This window comes from Ictidomys tridecemlineatus, chromosome 8 (genome assembly GCF_052094955.1).
Source record: "Ictidomys tridecemlineatus isolate mIctTri1 chromosome 8, mIctTri1.hap1, whole genome shotgun sequence".
Taxonomy (NCBI): Eukaryota; Metazoa; Chordata; class Mammalia; order Rodentia; family Sciuridae; genus Ictidomys; species Ictidomys tridecemlineatus.
The window spans coordinates 89586883-89608944 of NC_135484.1; the positions used below are offsets into that span (position 1 = coordinate 89586883).

At 30.4% G+C, this 22062-nt stretch overlaps 1 pseudogene; it reads right to left on the reverse strand.

The window, feature by feature from the left end:
- Positions 1-20283: 20283 nt before the first annotated feature.
- On the reverse strand, positions 20284-20368 carry LOC120889395 (small nucleolar RNA U13; annotated as a pseudogene).
- Positions 20369-22062: the final 1694 nt, after the last annotated feature.

The window sequence follows — 22062 nt, forward strand, 5'->3', positions numbered from 1 at the left end:
ATTGATCTACTGATTAGGACACAACTCTCCTAATCTAAACATTTCACCTGTGGACACTCCTGCATTGCCATGTGACCTTATTCAGAGACATCTCACATCCAAACATACTAACATAGGGAGCACTGGGACTATGATGAACCCTCAGAGGTGTGACACTATGAGGTCAGATGGACTGCCTTTTATACACCAATACCCACCAGTTACTGATGTAGGTTGACCCCGAGGACCTTAAATGAGGCAGATCTCTTCCACTGCAGCAAAATTCAGAGGATAGACACTAAATCCTGAAAATTGTTTAAAATAATGGAGACTTTTACCTTTCTCAAATACATTAACCTTGCTCTTAAATCAGTGAAAGCAGTGAAATACATGGAAGAAAAATATGCAAGACTTACAAGTTAATTCACCAAAGCAATTCAAAAGCCCAATAAACACATGAAGAGCTAAGGTCAAAATTAATCAAAAAAGTATAAATTAAAATAGTAGTGAGAAGATGTGCAGTTATTGAGAGATGTTCATGGAGTAATTAGAAAGTGAAAAAAAAATTCAAAATGTTCAAACATACTTAAACACATGAAAACTCGAAAGGATAATTTTTCTTTTCGTTTCACTGTTAATATGCATATTTTAACATTTATTCAATGATACCTTGATTTAAAAAAATTTGCATTTTCAATGTCTCCTGGATTGCCTTGTGGTAAAGCTCAACATATTGGCCTGACACCCTAGAATATTAAGGACTTCACGACGTAAATTGTCATTCTCTATGGCTTCATCTCTTACCATTCATTCATTATACTAATATAATGAATATCACTATATTTCAATGCTTACAACTCCCAGAATCATTATATCTTTTCTTTATATCCCTGCATGACAATCCCTCTGTTTAGAAGTTTTCTATGACCTGCTAAGCCATTCTTCTGTTCTTTAATTTCCTGTGTGTGAGTCCCTTTCTCCTGGAGCTCTGCCTGCTTACTCATAGCTAAAGGAGATACACCTCACACCTTATATCACCAGTATCCTGTGCTACTCATTGACCACCCCTTATTGTCTGCCTTGAATGTGATCTCACAAGTCCACTAACTCAATTTTTCAGAAGCATCTGAGAAAGATAATTCCTTCCTCCCTGGGCAAACACTATCTTCATTGCTAGGTTAATAGTTTAAATGCCATTTTTTAAATAAACCTCACTGGTACCTGTTTTGTAGTTTCTTTGCTTGATCACTTCTTTGTATCTGTATTGCAATAGCTCAGGGCTTAATTTTCAAATTTTCTCCTTTCTTCATGACACTAATTATTTTCTCCCTATGCCAGTGGCTGCACTTTAGAAGTTACTGTAGTTTAAAAATTATAAATACTCACATTTTATTTATAGGTTTTGTAAATCAGAACAGAGTCCAGCATTAGTATCATTTATTATATCCTAGCTAATATCAAAGAGACACCAGAATTTGGAATCACTTTATCTAAAGTCAATCCTCAATCAATCTTATCCAGTCGTGTAATTTCAAATGTCATTCATATACTTAGGATTTCCAAGTTAAAATCCTCTCTTCCTTGGTTCACATGTCTAATGCTGGTTTAAAATATCCACTTGAATGTGTAAAAGAATATCAACGTTACTGTCCAAAGTCAAGGGGAACACTTGACTTTCCCTCTCCTGTTCCAAACTTGCCTTTCTACAATGTTCTCAAGGTAAGCATTGTATATCTACAATCAGGAGTTTAGGCTCCAAGACTTAGGATCATTTTGAACTCCTCTCTTCCATTCTAAGTCTGTCTCCAATCCCACTACATTCCATGATGTTTTTAAAATAAATCCAAAACATAATAACCTCTTACCACTTCCATTCAAATCTAATCCACCCATCCTGGTGTCAGGACATAGTTTGCAGTTATACTGAGATATTTTTCTTTATTACTTCTGTGGAGAGTTCAATGGAGAAATAATCATATCAGTCTCATAGAAGTTCTCACTAAAGTCACCTTCATAGTTACACTTTCCCTGAAATTTTGTATTGCTCTTTTTCTTTATTTTTAATCTTCTAAAATTATTTTCCAAAAATCAAATAAAATAATATTTGAAAAAGGTAACTTTAATTATGACATGAACATACTGAAATTTTTTAGTAGCTTCTTATCACCAAGGTTCCAAACAATTTCTCTAAGTGTCTCTATTGCGTTCCTCCTGTGATGCCAGTCTCCTTGCTGATTCTAAAAGTTGCCAGGCTTTTATATTATTGGTGGGATTGTGTATTTGTACAAACACTATGGAAGTTAGCATAGAGATTTCTGTAAAGACTAGGAAGGAAACCATTATATGACATAGCTATACCACTCCTTGGTATTTATTCAAAAGGATTAAAGTCAGTTTAAAACAGCAATACATGTGTATCTATTTGTAGCAGTTCAACTACAATAGTCAAGTTATGGAATCAGCCGAGGTATCTGTTAATAGAAAAATGAATAAAGGTAATGTGGGGCATATACACAACAGAGTTTTATTCTGTGGTGAAGAACGAGATTATGTCATTTTCAAGAAAATGGACAGACATTGAGAGTATCACGTAAAGTAAAATAAACCAGACTCAAGAAAATCAGGGATCTTGTATTCTCTCATATGTGGAAACTTAAGAGAGACAAAAAAGTGAGATGTTACAGGTGTTTCTTACGAGAATAAGAGAAGGTACTGGGGAATGAAAGTGATCAAATTATGTTATGTAAATGCATGAATATGTCACACTGAACTTTACTACTAAGTATAATTATAAGGTGCCAATTAAAAATTAAAAATAAATGTGCTAAGCCTGTTCCTTAGATTCTTGCTTTTGTTGTTACTTCTGACTTTTTCATGGTCCATTCCCTGACTTTAGATGCCATTCAAGAAGGCTCACACTTATCACATATCTTCCTTCACTTGTTATGTTTCTTTTATTTCAAAAATCATTGCTATATGTTAAATATTTATCTGCTTATTAAGTTTCTCTCTATGAAAAAGAATTAATACTCAAAAAAGAAATGATGCAGTTCCCTGATGTATTTTCTGCATATACAACATGTTAATGGCATCAATGTCTTGAAAACTCAAGTGAATGGATCTGATTATCAGACCATGCTGCTTCTTTTTTCCTTTCTAAAACTGTCTAAATATGTTTTTTGACTGTCTGAAAATTAGGAGCGAAGGACCAATGGTAAATTGTTGTTCTTATGGCATCATGTACAATTCAATTGAAATAAATTAAAAAGGCTCTCAAAACAGAAAGAAGGTTAAAGGGAAATTTTAGGTTTTCTTTTAATTAATCATTTGAAAGTAAAAGGAAGACCATAATAATGTTCTTAGCTGCTTTCTCAGGGAGTCAATTTCAAATCAACTTAAATTGATCCTATACAGAGCTATCTTTAATTGTGTTTTTCCAGGGGACTCTCATTATATTCAAGAAAGAAAAGCAATTGTGAGTAAATATAGACATTCAATATAGACATTTTGTATGTCTGTCAGTTAAAATTTTCTCTGATTTGGAATTTGTTAGTAAACCAGGCTTGTTGGCACATGCCCCTCATCCCAGCAGCTAGGAAGGCTGAAGCAGGAGGATTATGAATTGAAAGCACGTCTCAGCAATGACAAGATGCAAAGCAACTCAGTGAGACTCTGTTTCTTAAGAAAAAAAGCAAAGAGAGAGAGAGAGAGAGAGAGAGAGAGAGAGAGAGAGAGAGAGAGAGAGAGAGAATCTGGTAGTATTATTTAAAGTAATATGGACTAAATTATAATTATTTATTTGTCTATATTTCACCAAAATAATAAATACAGAATTTGGAAAATATAAACACCACATATTATTTTACCTCTAAAACAATATGTAAACAAATAAACCCACAAAACCTGAATGAAGGAAGTTGAATTGAATAAAATGTGTTAATCACATTTTAAATTTAAGATATTTAGGATGGAAACAGTTTGATATGATTATTGTATATTTTAAATTTGAAAGTCAAATACATCTAATTAATAAATGTTTACCGGTGTATTTTTATTATATTTTATGTATTTTATTGATTTTTAATAATTACATATGATAGGACTCCTTATGCCATAATTTTACATGCACATAAAAATTGATCAATTTCAATCCTTAGTACCTTACATTTTACTTCCTGGTATTAGCAAAATAGAGTTTATTAGTGAGTGCATTATAGTTATACATAATATCAGGGTTTATTTTGGCATAAATATATAAGCATGGAATATAATTTGCTCCCAATTTAGCACTTAGAGTAGTTCCCCTTTTCTTTTCTCCCTCTCTTCCTCTTTCCCTTTCTTCTATTTTACTTTTCTTTCTTTTATTTACTTACATTTTTTTAAATTATTACTCTCTCTCTCTCTCTACATATATGTGTGTGAATATATATCTATATATCTATATATATATATCACAGATATTTTATATATATATATATGTATATATGTATATATATATATATATATGAAATTCACTTTGGTAAATTCATATAGATACATAGGATAGTGACATGGTTCCCTGACCACAAAGCTACCCAACTGATCCCTGAGAAGTGGCAGCATTGCAGCCAAGCAAGTTGTGGAGTAACTAATAAGAGAAAGAATCTCCGTGAGCTGGGGCACAGGTAGTCAGCTAGGGACTGAGTCAAAGTGGGTCAGTAGTATACGTGAGCCAAGGTGCACCAACCCATCATCATGCCACAGTTTAGCTTGGCCCAATGCAAACTCCTGCTCCACACACATACATTGTAGCTTTAGACATTTCCCAAGCATCATGCTCATTTCATTGACCTCAATCTCCTGCTTTTAGAGAAGCAGGGAGAAAATGGGAGTAAAGCAAACCTGAATGGGATTTAGGGCCCAATCAATAACATTAGTATTTTTCCAACCCTAATTAACCTAATTTTGGAGCAATAGCATTGGTACTTTTTTCAAATCCTACTCAGCATAAGTTTGGACCAATAGCATTGACTCAAGTGCTTTATAAACCTCTAGACTAGCACTCTTAGCCAGCAACCTTTGTCAGTTCCCCTCTAGGGCTCTGCAGAGTTCTGTTTCTGTGTACACAGGAATAAATCTTCTTACATTCAATCACTTGGTCTCTGGATTTCATTCTTGTAATTCATGAGACAAGAACCCCCAAAGAAGAATTAAAGGTGAGCTCTTGGGGTCTGCTGCAGCACTAGAGGACACAGCCCACCCCTAAGAGCTGCAACACTTCTTGCTGCCCAGGCCTGCAACCATATATGTTTTTATACTGTGTTTTCATCTTTATTCATTTATCTGTTGATGGGAACCTTAGCTGATTCCATACCTTGGCTATTGTGAGTTGCTCTGGTGTAAATATCAATATGCTTACATTACTATCATATGCAAATTTTACTTCTTTTGAATAAATACTGAGGAGTGGAATAGCCGGATCATATCTTGATTTCATTCTTAGCTTTTTGAGGAATCTCCATATTATTTTCCAGAGTGGTTATACTAATTTGAAGCCACACAAACAAAGTATGAGTATTCCTTTTCACCATATCATTGCCAGCATTGATTATTATTTGTATTCTCGATGATTGCCATTTTGACTGGAGTGAGATGAAATCTCAATGTAGCTTGGAATTATATTTCTCTGATTGCTAGGGATGTTTAATATTTTTTTTCATATATTTGTTGGCCATTTGTATTTCTCCTTCTCTATTTTGAGGGGGTGGGGTACTCAGGGACACTCAACCACTGAGCCACATCCCCATCCCTATTTTGTATTTTATTTAGAAACAGGGTCTCACTGAGATCTTTAGTGCCTTACTTTTGCTGGGGCTGGCTTTGAACTCATGGTGCTCCTCCCTCAGTCTCCTGAGCCACTGAGATTAGAGGGGAATGCCCATTGTGCCCAGCTGTATTTTTTATTTTGAGAAGCCTCTGTCTCGTTCTTTTTCCCATTTATTAATAAAGATTTTTTTTTTTAAGTGTTCAGATTTTTTTAGTTCTTTTTGTTATGGATAATAATCCCCTGTTGGAGGAGAAGCTAGCAAAGATTTTCTCCAATTTGGAGGCTCGTTTTTCATGCTCTTCTTTCCTTTGCTGAAGAAACTTTTTAATTTCTTACCATCCATTTAATTCTTTTTGGTTTTGTTTATTATTCTTTAGGAGTTTTGTTTAAAAAAGTCAGTGCCTAGGAAATTTGGAATGGTGAGTAGTAAATTTTTCCAGGAGTAGCAAATTTTCTGGTCTAATTACTGGGTCTTAGTTCTATGAAGAATGACCTTAGTATTTTGGTGAGGATTGCATTGAATCTGTATATTGCTTTTGGTGGTATGGTTATTGTGACAATATTGATTTTACCTATACATGAATTTGGGAGGAATTTCCATCTTCTAAGTTCTTCTTTAATTTATTTTTTCACTGTTTCATAATTTTCATTGTTGAGGTTGTTCACCTCCGTAGTTAGATTTTATTGTATTTTGTGAGGCTATTGTGAATATGATGGTTTTCTTGATTTCTTTTTTTAACAAATTGATTATTGCATTATGGAAAAGTAATTGATTTGTTTTTTGATCTTGCATTCTGGTATTTTGCTTAATTTAGTAGTTCTGGAAATCTTCTGGTGAATTATCTTGGGTCTTTTATATATAGGATAATATTCTTATAAAACAGATAATTTTATCTTTTTGGTATGTATATTCATTTAATTTTCCCCTTCCTAATTGTTTTGGCTCGAGTTTCAAAAATTATATTAAATAGGAATGATAAGAAGGGTCATCCTTCTCTTTTTTTCGATTTTAGAGGAAATGTTTTACATATTTCTCCATTCAGTATGTTGGCAGCCTTGGGTTTATAGCCTTTACAATGTTTAGGTAAGTTTCATCTATTCCTCTTTTCTCTGGCATTCTTAACATGAATGTGTATTGGATTTCTTCAAATGCTTTTCATACATTCATTTAGATGATTGTGTGATTCTTGTCCTTAACTCTATTTATATGGTGAACTACGTTTATTAATTTGTGTATGTTGGAGAAATCTTGCACCCTTGGGATGAAACCCATTTGATCATCAGGCACTATCTTTGTAATGTGATTTTCAATGTGGTCTTGTCAATATTTCATAAAGGATTATTGCATCTATATTTATCAAAAATAGTTATCTGAAGTTTTCTTTCTTTGATGTGTATTTGGTTTGATTATCAGATTGATATTAGCTTTATTTTTTTTATATCTCCATCCTTATTTATTTATTTATTTGTTTTAGTTTTATTGATTTTATTTTTTTTTAAAATACACGACAGTGGAATGCATCATAATTCTTATCATACATATAGAGTCTAATTTTTCATATCTTTGAATGTAGAGTATATTCTTGCCAATTCATGCCTTTATACATGTACTTTGGGGTTTTTTTTGCATTACAATGCTTATTACTCATATATACCACATTTTTTCATATCTCTGTTTATATATAAAGTAAGTTGACACCCAATTTGAGTCTTCATACATATACTTTGGATAATGATGTTCATCACATTTCACAGCCCTTGCTAATCCTCTGCCTCTTCCCTTTCCCTCCAACCTTTCTTCCTTATCTAGAATTCATCTAATCCTCCCATTTATATTTTGGGGATTGGCTAACTTCACTTAGCATTATCTTTTCCAATGCCATCCATTTTGATATTAGCTTTAATGAATAAATTTTGGCAATATTTTCCCCCTTTATATTTTATAAGATAATTTGAAGAGGATAGGCATTAGTTCTTCTTTATAGAACTTGGCTTAGATTTCATCTGAGTCTGGTATTTTTTTTTTGTTGGAAGACTTTTAATTTCTATTTGAATATTATTTCTTGATATTGGTCTGTTTATGTTTTATCTATCCTCATGGTTCAATTTGGATATCTCTGTGTGTCTAGAAAATTATCAGTGTCTTCTAGATTTCCTATCTTATTGGGGTATAAATTTTCAAAATAGTTTCTAATGATTCTCTGAGTTTTTAGAAGTATCTGTGGTGATATATACATTTTAATCTCTATTTAGTTTTAGTTGTGTCTTCTCATTCTCATTCTTTTGGTTAGTTTGGCTAAGGTTTCTTTTTTTCTTTTTTGTGTTTTTTTTTTATCTTGTTTTTCTTTTTAAAGAACCAAGGCTTGGCGGTATTAATCCTGTTTCCATCAGCCTTTTCATACATCAATTTAGATGATTGTGTGTTTCTTGTTTTTAACTCTATTTATATGGTGAACTAAATTTATTAATTTGGGTATGTTGGAGAAATCTTGTACCCTTGGGATGAAACCCATTTGATCATCATGCACTGTCACTGTGACCAAAAGACCCTGCAAGAACAATTAAAAGAGGAAAAGTTTATTGGGTACTCATGATTTCAGAGGTCTCAGTTCAAAGAAGCCCAAATCCATTGGTCTGGAACTGAACTGAGATAGACCATCATTATGGTCATGTGTGGAGAAGAAGAGCAGCTCAGAACAAGGTAGTCAGTAAGCAGAAGAATCAGGTCACCAGGGACAATACTTTAGCTGCCAAAATAATAACCCTATTGATCTACCTTCTCCAGCTGCACTTTGCCTGCCTACAGTCAACACAGTTAATTCATATCAGGAGATTAATGCACTAATAAGTTAAAGCTCCAACAACCCATTCATTTTACCTCTAAATTTTCTGCATTGTCTTACACATGAACTTTTGTGGGAGACCTCATATCAAAACCATAATGGATCCTTTGTATTGATTTTTATTCTCAATTTTATTGATTTTGGCTCTTAATTATTATCCTCTCTTTTGTTTTTGAAATATTTTTTCTTTTTATAGAGCTTCAAAGTGTAAAATTGCATTGTTTAGTTGGGATCTCTATATTTTCGTAACATAGGAACTCAGTGTTATAAACTTTCCTCTGAGAATTGCCATTATTCTGTCCCAGAGATTTTTATGTGTTGTTTATTCTCATCAGTTTCCAATAATATTTTTACTTCTCCCGATTTTTTTCTATGATCCATTCCTCATTCAAAACTGTATTATTTAATCTCCTGTTGTTAATATATTTCCTGTTTTTTTATATTATTGCTGTTTTCTAATTATATTCCAATATTATGATAGAATGTAAGAAAATGTAAAGAATTCATTCTCTCTGTCTCTCTCTCATTTGCTAAGACTTGGTGTATGCCCTCAGTTATCTAGAATTGTCTATTTTAGAGAAAAATTCTTGTTCCACTTAGAATAATGTAAATTCAACTGTAGATAGATGAAGTATTCTATAGATGTCTGTTAGGTCCATATTATCAATAGTATTTTCAGTTTTAAAAGTCTTTATTTAGTTTATGTCTAAATGACACATATAATGTTGAGATAAGTGGGTTAAAATTATCCAGTATTACTGTATTGTGGTCTATTTGATACTTTATATTCTGAAGGATTTGTTTCATGTGTGGGTGCACTTATGTTTGGGCGCAAACATTTATAATCAGTATTCTTGTAGTTGGATGATTTCCTTTAGGAAGATGAACTGCATTCTTGTTCTTGTGATTAATTTTGGCTTGCAGTCATATGAGAATAGCCACATTTTCTTGCTTTTGGTCTCCATTTCCTTTTTATATTTTTTTCTGAACCTTTCACTTACAGACTGTAGATGTCTTTGCCTGTAAGGTAAATCTCTTTTACAAAACATGAGGTTGTATTTGTTTTGACTGAAGAGTGCAAACCATTTACTTTCAATGTTTTTATAGAGAATAGCTTTTCATTTCCTGAATGAATCTTTATGACACATGCAACTTGAAAATACATTCTCATTCTGTGTTTTATATATCATGTTTTAAAAGTATTTTTCTATTAATATTTTCTTTATTTTAATGAAAGTCTATTTATCAATCCCATGGATGTGGGATTATTTCTGTTCCATTGAAAAATATTTCAGTAATTTGAATTAACAAAAATCTTCTGATTTTTTCACTTTTTATTGAAATGTAATTTATATAAAATTGCATTGGCAATTATTTATACAGTTCTTTTAATTTGAACAAAGCACTAATTGATGCAACTATCATTATAATCATGATATCTAATAGCTGAAACATTCCTTACAACTATCATGTGCTCCCTTGAGATTTGCTCCCCCTCACACTACAAGTCTGGGCAACAACTGATGCTTTCTGTCCCTGTTTATTTATCTTTCTCAGGATAATACATATAATGATTTACCTTTCTCCCAATACAATATATAAACTGAATCACTAGCACATATCCTCTGAATTTGGTTTATTTTACTTAGGTTTTCTCCATGTTTTGGTGAACATCAGTAACACATTTGTTTTCTTGTTGAGTATTATTGCATCATATTAGTTCACCACAAATGCACCTATTATCCCATTGAAGAGCATTTGGATTTTGGACAGATTTTAGTAATAAGGGAATAAAGCGGTTGTAAACTTTTAGTACAAGTGTTTCCCTGAGAACAGATTTTTCATTTAATTTAGATAATTACATTGGTGTGGCATACCTGGGTATTGTGGCAAAAATGTTTAGTCAGACCCTGGTATGTGTACATATATATATATATATATATATATATATATATATGTATGTATATATACATATATATATATATTTTTTGGTCATTTTGAAAATATATAGTGGTATCTTACTGTGATTCCAATTTGCACTTTCTTAAATTCATGTAGTGAATGTATGTCATATTTTGTGAAGTGTTTGCTTAAACTTTTGCAAATATTTTGGGATTGATTCATATTTATTGAGTTTGAAGGTTTCACATATTGTATAAAAATCTTTTAACTGATATGTGATGATCAAATATATTATCTCACTCTTTAATTTGTCTTTTTACTCTTGAAGTGATGTGTTTTTTAAAGAAGATCATGTTTAAGTCATGCACAGATTAATATTATTTTCTTTAATAGGAAATATTTTTGAACGTTGTATCAGAAGAGTCTATGCCTTACTCAGGTCACAAAGTCTTATCATTGCTATTTCTCATAAAAATGTTGTCTTTTTACATATATTTACTCATTATTTTTAAAGATATCATTTAAAAATCCATGTTAATATTACCAACCTCCCTTCCTCCTTCCTTCCTTTCTTCCTTTAGACTCTCACCTCAATCTCCTATTCCTGATTATTTATTTTTCAATTTATTTTTTATCTCTTTCTTTCCCTCTCTCCTTTTTTCTTCTTTCCTTTTACTCTCTTTTCCTACTTTCATGTGTTATGAATTGTTTATTTAAAAAACCGTTTCACATTAAATTCCTTTTAAGTCTTGCTGAAAATAAATTCACTAGTTGTAGGTCCATTACTAAAACTTTTATTCTCCCATTTCTTTAATCCAACTGTATTGATCATCACTGCTTCATTGTGCATTTGGAAAGAAGGCAAAGTAATTTCTCTAACATTTTCTCCAAAATTATATTTATTTCCAGAATTATTTTAGACATTTTAGATTTTAAAATATTTTATAATAAGTAAGCTTCAATATTGCATAGAATCCCATATTTCTATCTTAATATTTATCCATTAAAATTTTAAGCAAATGAAAATTTCAGTATTTTTAACATCAAAGTAACTGATAATTTTGGTGCTTCCTCAAATTAAACATTATATATCACATATATGTATTTATGTGCATTATCCTATAAATAATTTCTTACTGTTCTTTTCTAACATAAAAACCTCATGTATGTTTTGTAATATTTTTATATTTTAGATTGAATTTACATTTTCATATGTTGTAAAGCATTGATTAATCTTATTCTGTTTATGTTTCTTTAAGACATTATGTGGATGACCATTTCATCTTAACCTGTAGATATTTTTGTATCTTTAAAAACACTATCATTTTTATATATTTTTGTAACATTGCACTAGCCAGTATAAGGTTGAATAGAAGAGATGACTTTAAAAGAAACCATTTAGTCTTTAACAATTTACCTATATTTTATAGATGCTTTTTATTAGTTTGGTGAAGCTTCATTCAAATCTTATGTTACTAAGAGTTAGTACCATAAATTTACTTCATTTTTAGAGTTTTCCTATCAATTATTTTATATGGTTTAGTCTGTTGGATGATGATCTACATGAATTGAATTTTGACTCTTGAACTGAGCTGGTATTCACCCAAAAAGGCAAAGTTGTCTTTTCTTTCCCATGAATTGTGGGATCTATTTGCTAACATTTTATTGAGAATTTTTGCCTCTATAGTCATGAGCTATATAGGTCTGTGGTTTACATTTCTATAATGTCTCCTTGTGTTTTTTAAGATTATGCTTTCCTGCTCTTTAATATTTGTGTACTTTTTTGTAGAATTGGTATTATAAATTCTTTGAACTTTGTTAGAGTTCATCAATGAAGACATCAGATATGGAGTTTTCTTTCTTAAATGGTTTTTAACTAGAAAGTTAATTTCTTTACAAGGTAGCAACATTCAAGTTTTCTTCATATTTCTGAGGGTATATTGGCTGTTTTACTGCATTTAACCATTACATTTAAGTTGTTTTATTGATATAGAGTTACTCTTGGTATTCCTTTATTTTTTATACTATTGTCAATAGAATTTGAATTAATGACTGCTGTTTTATTTACAATATTTTCTTTTTTAAATTTTTTAGTTGTAGTTAGACACAATACCTTTCTTTCTTTCTTTCTTTATTATGTTTTAATTGTGATTGGACACAATACCTTTATTTTATTGATTTTTATGTGGTGCTGAGGATCAAACCTAGGGCTTTGAGTATGCTAGGCAAGTGTTCTACCACTGAGCCATAACCCCAACCCCTTATTTATTTATTTTTATGTGGTGCTGAATGTCAAACCCAGTGCTTTGCACATGCTAGGCAAGCCCTCTACCACTGAGCCGCAACTTCAGTCCTCTAATATTTTCTTATAACCTTTTGTTATATTTTTGGTTAGTTTACTCAAGATTAACTTTTTTATTTATTAAAAATTGAATTTGGCTTTATATATTTTCCCTATTTTAAAAATTTTAATTTCATAAGTTTCTATTCTTATGAATAATATAAATTTCTTTTTTTTCTAGATCCTGTTTCTGAATACAGAATCATTTAAAGAAATTTCTTACCTTCTAATAGAAGCATCTGACATAATTCATCACTAAACATTGTTCTAGCTACATCCTATATATTGTACTATGCTGTACTTTTATTTTTATCATTTTCAAAACTTTTTTCTTATTTCCATGGTCATTTTTCTTTTGAACATATGTTTTCTTTAGAACTAGGTTTCTCAATATATTTGGTAAATGTACACATATTATTTTTTCATTCACAGTTGGTTTAATTGCACATGGCCTATGATGTTTCTTTTCAGAATTTCAATTTTTATATGTGTTAAGGTACTTTTAAAATAATCCAAAATATGCTATTCTTGGAGAGTTTTTGATGCACATTTTAAAAAACTGTTTGTTTTCTTTATATTGTTGTATCTGTTACCAAGGGAGGCTGCAAATATCTTCAACTATAATTTTAATTTTTTATCCTTTCATTATTCTATATAGTTTTGATAAATATATTATGAATTCTAGTTTTAGCTATGTCCACCTTTAGGTTGTAATATTTTATCTTCCTAAGAAATTTATGACTTATAATCATGTAATAGTGATTACAGTGTTATATTTCCTAAGGTCTAATTTTCTGCTCTTTCTATACATTATCTCAATGTTTCCATGGTAGATATTTTTCCAGTTTTTCCTATATCAATTATTATGTTTAAAAACAGGTTTGATGTCTAGAACGTATAACTAAAACTCCCTATATTCTCAGTCTGACAATGTATCTTTCATTGGTGCATATGCTGATTACAAGGAACATCTAAATTCATAAGATTTGATTAAATTACAGTCAGTTTGCAGTTTTCCAAAGATTCTAACTTTTTTGTGTTTTTCATTCAACTTCATTATGAATATGTAGTTTTATTTTTATATTCAAAATTTGTTTAAAATCTATGCATTATTTTATAAAGCATATGCTTTAGAGGTTACAATTAACTTTTAGAGCCATTAAAAAAAAAAAACTTCATTCTAGCCTTCAGATATTCCTCTTTTAGAGTATACTTCAATTATCTGTGTAAACCCAGAGATCTGTATTGCATTATATACTTTCTACCTGAAGAATTCCCTTTAATATCTGCTATAGCATGTATTATTTTTATCATGTTTTCTGTAATGAAATAATATAAATAAGGTGTATTAAAGCAATGGTAATTCATGTTCTCACTGCTCTAGAAGGCTGAAGGCTGACATCAGCCTCACCATGCTGATCTTCAATAGTTGATGAGACACTTTCTTTTCATGTTCTGGAGTTGAATTGATTCCTTGTTTCTTTCCAGTTCTGATGGGCTTTCTTGTCTGTGGAACCACCATTGTTTCTCCTTGATCATATTTCTTTCTTCCTCAAACCTCCTGTTCCTCTCATAAGAATAATTGTGATCACATTCAGAATTGACTCATATAATTAAAATAATCTCCTCTCTGTATCTGTAAATTAATCATTTATTGCAAATATTTGCCATGTAAAATAGTGTGCACAGGCTCCAATGGTTAGGATATGAATATATTTGTATGGAGATTAGAGAGATAACTCAGCCTACCACATAGTCTATTGCTGCCTACAAGTGCTCATCAGATATAACCTTATTTCTTTTATATTATTTGAAGGAATTTTCATTTTTAGTGCTTTATTGTGCATTATGGTTATACATAATATTGGGATTTGTTTTAATATAATCAGAGATGCGTGGAATGTACTTTGCTCCACTTTAGTCCTGATACTTCTTTTCCAACTCTCCTCTCTCATGCTGTTCCTTTTTCTATACTCTGCTGGTCTTCCTTCTATTTATTTATAGTTTTTTTAAAATTAGTGTTTTATGGATATGCACAAAGGTTAGATTCATGGTGGTATGTTTATATATGTACATACACGATTCATACAATTTCATTCCATTTATTTTCTCTTCAGTTCTTCCTCCTTACCTATTCCTTCTATCCCCTTCCTGTAGTTCACTCATCTCCCTTCTATTTTGACAGGATTTTTCCATCATATTCTCCCTTTTTACCTTATTTTGGTCTATCTTCTGCATAAGAGATAAAACATTCGATGCTTGACTTTCTGAGTATGGCTTATTTCACTTAGAAAAATGTTCTGTGTTTTTCTGTAAATAAAATTGAGAGTGCACGTTTTTTTCTCTTTTCTTTCTACCCTTTATTTGTTAATTCATTGTTTTTTGGCTTGTATAATATTCAGAAGTCTGCTTCAGTTTTGCTTTTGTTACTCTTTTGTGTGTGCATTTTTCTGTATATGTATTTTTATTTATTCATTTATTTTATCCTTCATGTCTTTTTTTCACTATTTTTTATTTTTATTTTTAGACATTCATAGCATTATAATTAATTTTGATATAATTGTAAAAGGATGGAATTTAACCTGTTCTAATTCAGTCCCAAGTACTTTCCCTTTCTCTCCCTCTTCCTTCCACTTGTTTCTTTCCTTCTACTCTTTCTGCTTTTTATTTAGAGATTTTTTTTTAAATTTAGTGTATTGTGGATATACATGATGGTGAGATTCACTGTGGTATATTCATATATGTATATAGGAAAATTAGGTCAGATTCTTTCCACTATCTTTCTCTATCCTATCTTTCCTCCATTCATTTCATTCCCCTTTGTCTACTCTGCTGATCTTTCTTCTACTTTTTTTTTTTTTACTCTAATCCCCCTCCTTTGAATTAACTTCCACATATCAGAGAAAATATTTGAGCTTTGATTTTTGGGAAGTGGCTTATTTTACTTAGCATGATAGTTTCTAGTTATATCCATTTACCTGCAAAAGCTATAATACTCCATTGTAAATAACAATCCATTGTGTGTGTCTGTGTGTCTGTGTGTGTATATGTGTATACCACATTTTCTTTATTCATCTGTTGAAAGGTTCTAGAGCTTGACTATTGTGAATTGTGCTGTTATAAACAATGATGTGACTGAGCTACTGTAGTATGTTCATTTTAAATCTTTTGATATATACTGAGAAGTGGGATAGCTAGGTCATGTGGTAGTGTCATTTCTAATTTTTTAGGAACTTCCATACCACTTTCCAGAGTCGTTGCACTAAATTGCAGTCCCACCAACAATGTATGAGTGTACCTTTTTCCCCACCTCTCCAATATTTATTGTTACTTATACTCCTAACAATTGCCATTCTGGCTAGAGTGAAATGTTTCTTTATTTTTAATATATCTATTCTTGCTGACATGAATAATTTTACTCAATTTTTTTTTCTATTTTAAATTAAATTCTCATTTTTATCTACTTGAGTATGCTCCAAATGAGAAAACTTTGTTTGGAGTGCTGGTTTTTACACTTTAGTCTAGTTCATTACCAAATGACCATAAATTCATGAAAGTTGTGAATTTGCAGATTTTCTGTTGTTGCTGTTACAAGGATCAGAAAATGCCTTTTTTTCCATTTGCATAACTCCTAAGGGGGGGAAAATCATTTTTACTTTTTATATTTAAGGAGATTAGGCATTTTAAATATATTTTGTTTTTAATAAATTAAAAATTATTATAATTATATTAATAATAATTATTATTAAGTATACCTAAATACACAGAGGTTCTAGCACTATTATTAAAAAGGACTTTCTCCATATTTTATTAGCTGGCTAATTTGTCAACCTTGTTTGGTTATATATGTGAGATTCTATTTACAACTATCTGTTCTTTTCTATTGATTGATATTCTTTTAGTCATTAAAATATTACATTCTTAAAAATAACTTTTTAGTAATTGATTAAAATCACTTTTATGTAATTATTGGATCAGTAGTATAATTTTTCTATTGATTTCTTTTAAAAATGATTGTATGCATTTTCTCTCTGAATTTAACATTTATTTAAAAATTTTCCTGTTACTTGAAGTTTTGAATTCAAATTTAAATTCATATGTTAGCGTAATTGAATTTTCAAATGAATATTGAAATCAGCATGACAATGCATGAAACATTTTCTGCTGAGATTGTTTTTTGGGTTTATATTTAATCTGTAGACCATGTGAGAAAGAGTGGATATCCTAGAATTAGTAATTCTCCTGATCAGTTAATTTAATATGTCTATATTCATAAAGTTTTATCTAAGTGCCAAACTTTAAATCTTTAGTGTTTTAGTTTTATATTATTATAAATGCATATAAAATATTATTCTACATTTTTTTGCTAATATAAAATTCAGTTGGTTCTTATATATTAATCTTGTATTCTATAACCACAATGAACATATTCACTCTTTATCGTGTTTTTGTGGAACCATTATGGACTTTCACATGGATGATCATGGCTCATACAAACAAATTCAGTTTTACACCTTGCTTTCCAATCTCTTTTGTTTTGAATTATTTAATTTATATTGCACTGGATAAGACCTTAACTAAGATTTTGAATAGAATAGTGAGAGGGCAAGAATTTTCCTCATGTCAAATCTTACAGGAAAAGCCTTATATTTCTAGAGATTCCAAAGTTCTTAGATGTATATGATTTTTGTTTAAGGTGGATTTGTTTTTTCCTTCTTATGAAATAATCCATAACTTTTAATTTAGTTTTAAATGTATTTTTCTCTCTTTCTTTTCTGTTTTAATTTTTCATTTATTTTATTTCCCTATTTTTGCTGTTCAACCCATTTTAAAAGGTCTACAGAAACTCTGTTTATAATGAAATAAATTTCATTATTTTTCAATGCTCTTATTTGCATTCTTTTCAGTTTGGTTTATCTCTCAAAATATATATCCTTCACCTACTATAACCAAATTTTCCTTTACATTTTTAAGTCATTTACAGTAATTCCTTTATATTTTAGTCTGCTATATAGAATTCAACTGTGATTCTTGTTTAATTTAATTTCTCTTTTTTTGGATGTCATGAATTTTTTAAATGTTAATTTTTTTAAATGTTTAAATGTTTTTAAATTTTTTAAAATGTTGATTTTTTAAAGGACAAATGTGTTGAAGCATATTATTGTTCTTCTATTCTTCTTGGCATCTTCGATTATTTCTTGATTTCAACCTCTACTCTCTCTGGTCAATAGACTTTGTATTATGCTTTCTAAGGTTGATTCTAGCTCTAGCTGAGGCACAACTTATAATTAAATTTCATTCAGATGGAGTTAATCAAACCTCCAAACCTAATGCTGCTTCTGCTTTACAAGTCTTTTTTTTTTTAAAGAAAAACATGTATCTTAAATTTATTTTCCTCTTCTTTCTTTCCCATTTTCCTCCATCCTTCCTACCTCTCTTCTTTCCTTTCAAGTTTTTGTGGTAGTAGGAATCGAACCCAGGGTACTGTAACACTAAGCTACAGCCCCAGTCCTCATTATTTACTTTAAAAGTTTTGAGACAGACACTTTCTAAATTGTCAAGACTGGTTACAAATCTTAACAGTACCAGTGGGAAATGGTTCACTTTTGATTTCTCTGTGCTTTTCAGCTTTTCCTCCTTGAATGCTTTCATAATAAATTTGAAGTTGACAACAAGGATGGATGCATATTGGGGTCAAGTAAGGTTTTTGTTTTGTTTTGTTTCCATATAATGATTTTTAGTTTTCCAGTTAGTCACAGCAACCCCTTGCTTGGGTGATCTTCCCTCAAGCTTTCTGAATAATCCCATGTGAGCTTATTTTTACATCTTTTCCTGTCCAGGTGAAGTAATCATCTTCTGAAATGGAAACTCTCATAGATTTCTGCTACCTATAAAGTACTAGTTTATCTTTTGGACTGTTGTTTACATAGAGTTTCTCAGAAATATCAGTTACTTTTAACAGACAGAAACTATATTTGTTTAAGATTTGTCCTAGGTTTTTCTGTTGGATACTGTGTGTATCTCAAATGGTGAGAAGTTCTGTGTTCACATACAGCTCCTAACAGAAAGCCAAGTGGCCAGGAATAATATATGTTCACAGCTTCATAAATAAAGAATGTATGCTTATAATGAGGAATACACTTAGCTATAATAAGCAAAAGAATGGTTTACTACCTAAAACTATTGCAACAAACACTGTGTTTAAATGGTAACAAAAAATTTTAGCCACTTAGAAGATCATGATATTGTAATAAAATTTCTGTTTATATATTTTAAATATAATTTTTATTAACTAAATATAAATAAAAATAAATTTTAAATATACATTTTATTAAATATATGATTTTAAATATAAATAAATTCCTGAATTTTGGCTATTTGGAAGATAACCTTGGCAGTCTTGTCGAATATAGAAAGTTACTCTATAAAGCAAAGAAAAGAACATTTTCAAAAAATGTTGGAACTTGTAGGAACTATTTAAAGAAAAAGAAATTATCTAAAGGTAAAGAGATTTTAGACATGTGATGGAGCTTTGAAAAATAAGTGTTGCACTATCAAAGTGTATACAGAGCAATTTTAATTAAGTAAAAACAGAAAGGGTCAAATAGTACATATGGATATTATAACAACAAAAATGATTCTCAGTGTAAAGCCTTTTAAAAGTCACAAATAATAGAGGAGATAAAATTTGGTAAGCTATGAATAAAGTGATTTCTATAATTTTATACTGATACCAGTGTAATTTTTAGAGTGAAAACAGAGCTATTACTAAAATTTTTGGAAAATGGGTATGTACTCTTCAAGTCATGGTAGACAAATTGAAAAATAGTTTCAACTATCTCTAATTTTCTTCCTCCTTTGTTTGGAACTAATGTAAGCCCTTAAAAGGGACATTATAGCCACTCCTTGCCTTGGCTCATATCACTGAATCAGGAAGCCCCTGCATCTTGCCATAGGACATTTTCAGAAGCAAAGAAAGGTTTCCAGCCGGTACATTAGCTATGATTCATTCTGAAGACATTGACTTGCTTTATTGCTCTTGAAAAGTCATTAGAAACTCTAGACCTCAGTTTCCTTAGAGGAAATATGTGACTGTGAAGTCAACTGACATATAAACTCTAGTAACTTATGAATAACTTGTATCCAAAGGAGGGCATGATTTTTTTTGAACTATAAAAGCATTCTAGTTTGAAATTATCCATTGATCATTGATGTTTAGGTTTGAGCAACCACTGCTTTCAAAAGTGAGTAAATTTTTTTTTTTTAAAAAAGCAATTCTTCAGGAGGGGGAAAAAAACCTACAACTTCCCAAGGGAGAAGAAATAAAGAAATAGAAAATCCAGCTTTTATTAAAATGATCAATATTGAGTATTCAAAATCATTTAATCTTATGATTTCTTTTTTTTGTTTCAGGTCAAGACAGTAATGTGCTGATGTCAAGGGAGGCACATCTCATACAATAGCGTTAACACCTAATCATCATGCTTATGGAATTATTTACATGTGATATTTTTTCATTGATAATTTTCTAAACTTCCCCGGAATTATTGTAGTGATATGGAATGACCATTTTATAAATTGTTATGTATTAATTTATTTCTTTTAAAAATACAACAATTTAAAAGAACATTAAAATATGCTTCATTATTTAATGAATGCTTTTATTATGGAGATTTATTTTTAAAGTTGACAGTTATTAATCATTAAAAATATAGTGTCACATTTTAAGAGTCAAGTCAGTTCAAAAATGTTTGACTCTTATTGGATACATAAATAACATAACACATTTTTTTTCTGAATTGCCTTTTAATTCTCATAAATAATATTATGAAGTCAGTATTGTAATCCTCCTTTTAAATGTGCATAAATTAATATAAATTACCAAATTCATATTGCTAAGAATTTCAAATATTTAAGATGGACACAAATCTGATCTATTTTCACCAGAAACTCAAAACTACTTTATGCACTTTCTCTAGCAGTCACACAAATGTAAAAAACTTAAAGATTTATTTCTTTTAAAAAGAAATAAATTTTAGAGTTAAGAAATGTGGCTATGACCTAGGGAGGTTAGAAGGTTAGTTGAAGATTAAACCATTACTAGTTACATTATTTAAAGAGAAAAGATAATTATTAATTTGTGTACTATTTCATCTACATAATGCTTTTTTGATTGTATCTATGCAAAGCAATTATATCTCTACTCTGATTGATAATGGAAAGGATCAGAGATAACTTAAACCATGGCCATATGTAGGCATATTGCAAATCTTACTGGATCATTACTGAAATATTCCTTATTCAACTTCTGTCAATAACTATGAATAAAAATCATGCTAAAGAAATCAGTATAGCTAGAATATATCATGTGGTTATTATTATGGTTATTTCAACAATTTAATCATATAGAAAGATGAAATTCAAGCTATTACCAATCAAGTATACTACTATTTGATTAGCATACGCCAGTATTAAATATTGTAGCATACATAATGAGCTGTCCACAATTTTGTTTTTGGTTTGGATTGTAATCCTAATGATTTATCCTGTATTCCTATTCCAGTTCTATATTTTCCTGATTTTCAGATTTAACGTATTCTCAGCTATTGCCATATTTTTTTTCAAATCTTTATTCCTATCATTTATTTCCAAAGATAGATGTATTATCTTTAATCACACACACACACACAAAAAAAATAACTTGGCATATTTGAGAATAAATTTGTTTCCTTCTTTAAATATTTAGTCCTCTAGATCCCACCCCCCTCTCTTTTGTCACTGGCATCAGAATGTAAGAGTTGTTACACTGATTAAGTTTCCATTAAAACAATAACTAGAAAATTTTTATCTGACATTTGTTACATAATCAGAAAGACTGAAGCAGTACTTTTTAGACAAAGCTTCTCAAACATCTATCTTCCAAAAGACATTGCCTCTGCTAAAACTGATATCTACTCATCATTACCTGAAAGCATGGTACAGAAACGTGACCATAAGATCTGGCAGAAACATGAATGGTTCTGCTTCTGAGGCAAGTAACCACAACACCATGAAGCCGGGGGTGGCAGAACATCATTGCCTCTGCCAATATCTACACCAGCAAACAGATAACTAATGCACTTATCTCATTTTTTTTTCTTTTCATCATTTAATCCAATTTTGAGTGTAAGTCTTGCATGAGTAAATCAGAT